Source organism: Cimex lectularius, unplaced genomic scaffold, assembly GCF_000648675.2.
Source record: "Cimex lectularius strain Harlan isolate CLEC.00 unplaced genomic scaffold, Clec_2.1 scaffold63, whole genome shotgun sequence".
NCBI lineage: Eukaryota > Metazoa > Arthropoda > Insecta > Hemiptera > Cimicidae > Cimex > Cimex lectularius.
This window is the reverse complement of record NW_019392694.1, coordinates 181882-187525: the sequence shown is the minus strand read 5'-3', so window position 1 is coordinate 187525 and position 5644 is coordinate 181882.

Genomic DNA, 5644 nt, shown 5'->3' with positions numbered 1-5644 from the left:
AAGGTCATTTTTTGCCAAATTTGATCGTTTCCGAATTAAATGGGTCGACTGTAGTAGTTGATACAACCTATATATGAATTAGCTACGATGTTATTGAAGTACAGGCCCTTTAGTAATCATATTAATATATTATTGTGTTTTTAGCCTTATTACCAAATTAATTAATTTAATTAATATGCATAGGACGACCTCCGAGATGTTGCAAAAGCTCATATGGTAGAAGTACCGATTCGGAGGTCGTGGGTTCGAGTCCTGTTGGTGGCACTAATTTTTCAACTCAACCAAACATTGTATAATAAATTAATTGGCGTATTTAATTTTGAAAGCGAATAAATTAAAACTTATTTTGGGATTTTAAGATGTGTGGATAAATGTGAACTAACAATAAATAGCGAAAACTTGGTCAGAAGGAACCGTGTAATTTTCTAAGATGCTGCAATTCAACACCGTATTCCGTCTAGGAGGAATTCCTATGAGGCAGGTCACGTTTTTCCTCTCTCAAACTGATCCAAAGAGGTGATCTCGCCCATTCCTATTGAAAAGAAGTACACTGACCAGACGTTTTCTTTAAACCTACAAAACACTTAGTTCACCAGAGGCGTGCACGCCAGGATGTAGTCTGTTGGAGGGGCTTCCGTTTCCCCGCCGGTATTGATATTCTTTTCAAATTGGAAATTATCACAGCCGACATAACAGTCTGTGAACATATAATGGTAATAAACGGGGTAATTCGGTGAGAATCGTCTTCTCGTAATGCGTTGCTTCACTCGCAGTACGAACCTTATATTGTGGAAAAAAGAATCATTTCCTTTTGTGCAATCGACAGCTCTCATTCCATTCAATTTTAATAGAAATTCGACCCCTGAATCAAAGTAGAAAAAAATATTGGGAAAAATTGCCTGCAGCAAAACTGACTCCCATTCAACTAAAAGGCCCCAACGACTCCGCTATTCTGTCATTCTTGCTTGTAAAATTACAAATATGTTTAAAATAAAATATAACTGGTATTACCAATATTTATTTTCTAACCAAGTCCATAAACGACAAGGAGATAGCTGTTACATATTTTATGGAGGGAGCTCTTAACAAGGGAACTGCAGCTTGTCTATACAGAGCCACAGAGGGGAATATCGGAAAAGATATACCTGTTGACGCCCAAGAATCTTCATTTTTTTCCGGCTGACCATGGTTCGCCTCGGGAGGCCCTGTTTAATTCGCTGAGGGTCCTATTGTTTTTATTTTGGCAAGCGATAACGCCGGTATCTTCGGCATTTGCATGGGAGTAAATTAGTGGAATAATACCAATTAGTGGAAGAAGGTCTAAGGAACAGGATAATCACGTCCACCTTTCACCCAAAAGGGAGGGTTATCTCAACTCTACTGTGGACGACGCTGGTTCCTTTAAATGCTGCAACAAGGATTCTACTGTCTAGGCTATATGAAAGAACTTGCCGAAGTACTAAAATGCCGCCATACAGATATCGTAATGGATCGAATAGATTTGCCCTCAATCTGGGTGACAGGTGATTCAAAAGGGTGGAGCTATCTATCAACCCCCACAAAACCACAATAATTCCATTCACACGGAAGAGGACAATAGGAAGCCTAAAAACTGCAAGTCTAAACGGGAACCCCGATCCCATTTTCCAAGAAGGCCAAATATCTATCACACTAGACCAGCGGCTCACGTGGAATCCAAAACGGAGTCTAAATTCCCAGAGAGTGGTGCAGAAGGTTCTGCGCCAAAAACTGGGGTTTAAAACCCAAAATGAGCCTACGGCTACATACCTGCGCGTTAAGACTTATGTTGACACAAGGGTCGGTGGTATGGAGGACCAAGATTCTGCAGGCCAATCCAATCAAGCTTTTAAGTGGCACCCAAAGAAGGGATTGTCTACGTGACGCTAGAGCCATGAGCACAAGGCCAACTGCGGCCATGGAAGTGTTGTTAAATTCCCACCAGTTCATATTTTTAACAAAGGAAAGACAGAGCAGCAGCACACAGGCTCATAAATGGACAACCATCTGCAAAGATAGACCATGTAAATAATCAATAGAAATTAAAGGAGAAGATGCACACTGAGACCATATTAGGCATGCCAATCGATGCCACTACTATAAAATACAATTTTACTAAAAAGTACAAGGTATTGATACCAGAACGGGAAGAAGGGAGCTCAAGGAACTCCGCTAAACCCAAGCTCCTACTTGTACACTAGCGACTTCAAAGCCAACAAGGGCACAGGGGCTGGAGTCTTCGGGATGAATCCAGAGTCCGAACTGAAGGTAAACCTAAGTAAATATGCTACAGTTTTCCAGTCTGAAATCATAGCGATTGAACACTGCTCCAGGGAAATTAAAAGGCTAGGAATACAATCCTGCAAGACAATCAAGCAACACTAAAGGCTCTAGCCGCGAGGTGAAGATAACGAGCGTTTGGAACTACATGGAGGCACCCTAGCATGGGTCCCTGGGCATTCGGGGCATAGAGGCAAAGAAAAGGTTGTCATGTTGGCCATGACGCGACTGTGGCATAGCATCTCACCACGAAAGAGGATACATCTTAAAATGGATCCTTAATGACTCCAAAACCTGGTCGAACAATACCACAGGTAGACGAGACAAGCGAAGAGATTCATAGAAGGGACACCCGAAAAACTGACATAGCAAGGCAACCTGAATGGCAACCTCAACCGAACCAGGATTCTGTTGGACTCTTGACAGGACACTGTCACTTAAGAAAGCACATGCAGAGGAGGAGTACAGTCAGATGAAAAACAGTGCAGATACTGCCAGGAATAGGAGGAGACTGCAGAACACATTTTACGTTTCTATGAAGGTCTATGTAGATGGAAGTCCTTGCTAAGATAGGAAAAACCGTAAGCAAGATCCTACACTAAGGAGCCGCTGACAGAGCTATTGAGGCTAATTAAGTATGTGAAACTGGCCAGTGAGTAATAAAAAAAAGGGGAGCATAGTAGATTTATTCAGGTCGAGGTGCATAAGGTCTTGTAGCCGCCTCTTTTATCCCTCTCCTTAACACTATTTAGCAATATGATAATAGAGCCAATCCCAAAACTCATATTACATCTCTCTTGAATTAAAATTGAATTAAAAAACCTGAAATATCTGCAATGGGGATTCAACATAGCAAAAAATTGGTACTGAATCATTGAACAAAATACCGTATATTTGAAGGGAAAATGAAAAGAAATTCTGTTAGTAGATGTCAATCAAACATAGTTTCTATCATATCTGCATTAAATATTTTCTGAAAACTCTGCGTTTCTTTTAGCCATTTTCCATATTATGATGGAGAATCCTGAAATCATATATGTATGTGTTCCTCAACGTTTGCAACAAAAAGCCAATTGATTCTTTCTGGATATCTGCGAGTTAGCATTTTTTTAAATGGATAGCCTTGGACTTTAACTTCAGGGTACCAGCACAATTGTATTTGTGGGACATTCTTCCATAAAACGTCCAGTTTACTTTTGGTTACACAATATGTCCATTTCCATCATTTTCCGTTCTATGTCACAAAAAATGTGTGGATATATTAATGTAGAATCTTCTGCTTATGAAGGGAACTATGAAGAGATTAATATAGAATTTACTGATCTTTCTAAAATAAACCGAAACCTTTAAATAACCAGAAATTATTAATATGTGCTTCATATTTGATGTGACACAATAAAATTTATAAGGTTGGTCTTGCCATTTTATAGGTTCGAAGTAAAGCAATATTTCTTTCAATTTTAAAAAGTAGCTATATTTTCACAACGGTTTGAGAAAGTTCAACAATAGGAATTTGAGGCTCTACCGAATTGTAATGAGGATGAAACTAAAACGGCCTCAAAATTCAGTTAAATGAAAGTATATACAGAAAACCTTAGAAAAACCTAATAACAAATGACCCAAACTACATGAAATACTCAGGGAAAAAATTCAAAATTTTTCCATTAGTTAAATATGCAGGTTTGATATATATTGATCGGGAAAACACATTAAATATAATTTTATTCGATTTTAAGAATAACGTTCTTTAGAAATTTAGCATTGTTTATAGTACCGATAGGCTTTCAGGTGGAATGCAAATGTATGAAAGAAAAATGGTCATCATCCGTACATGATTGAAAAGAAAAATCGTGCTCAGTTATAGATAAAAACCGTATGTTTTTACCCATCTATTTAAAGAGTGATGGATGAAAGTGAAACTCCAATAAAAGTCATAGTTGCTTTCGTCTTAATTAGCTGAACAAACGGTGCTAGTCTCCGGCCATCGGTGATCGAATTTTCAATGAACCGAAGCCGTCCTCATCAGCTGTAATTGGACGTGCGGTTTCCTCGGGTTTAATTATCCTGGGGTTTGTTAACAACCGGGTCGGAATGTCTTCTTCTTCTTCTACATAAATTCCGGATAATTCTAGAAGCCGCTGCGCCTTAAACGAGAGAATTCAACTTTTCGAGCAAAGAACAACCAAAGAGGTAATACTGACCCGAAAAAGTCCTTGCGGAAAGTTTACAACACTTTCATCGGCCATATCAAACCTAATATATATGTATATAGGATTTCTATATGAAAATACGTGTACTTCCCCAGTTTTCTTTCTTCGTTCAAAAATACCTTTTCTTAGTCTGTTTAAGTTGCGTTCTAATTAATTTTTTGAATAAAATAATTATTAATTGTTGAAGCAAAATTTTTTCGTCAGAAGAAGCGAAAACAAAATTAATAACCTAATTATATTCATGGACATGTGTTAATTAACTATTATTGCATAATAGATCAAAGAATATTTTAAAATAAAACAGACGGGTTCGGGATAAAACGGAATTATAACATTAATGTTGTAAAAATGATGTCTGAATTAGAGTAGACATTCCTACCTGAATTATACAAACTTGTTGTATAGTAAATGTTTAAAGTACATATGGGCTACCCACAGTAGGGTGAGATGAATGAGAAATTGGTGGATTGTAAAGAATTCTCTTTATTCACTTTTTCTCACTCTCAGCACTGTCTCCTAACTTTTTTTACAAATTCGTGGTCATAACGTATCGCCGCCTTATTATACGTAACTTGAAATTTGTTTCAAAAAAATACTTGCTGTTGAGAAGAAGAATCATAAAGTCAAATACCCAACTGGGGCGTTTCACAAGGGGATCCTATTTAGCGTTATTAATCTGTTGTAACGTCATTAGTAGTACAATTTTTCTTTAAATTGCCTCGCTATACATTATTTATGAAAGGGCCAGGGATCCGAGCCGAGAAGTTTGCCTGCCTTTGAACTTGAAATGTAATTACGAGATCGTCGGGATTGCCGTGAGCGTTTGCTTAAACAGCGGCATTTTCAGAACGAAAATTTTCGTTTTAATGTTTTAATGCGCTAATTAGCTTTGGTAATTTTGAATAACATTTAAATTGAAAAAAAAAGTTATAATCTGCGTAATCTGAAGTTCGGTCGTTTCCTATCATATTGGTCTGCCTATACTCGTAGTTCTATTTGTGCCAAACCATTTCGCCATTTTCGTTATTCTCATTATCTGGGATATACGTAGGGTGAAGCATTAATTAATCATTAATCATTAATCAAAACCCACTACACAAGAAGGCGTTTCCTTTCAACATAAAATACTCTGTGGA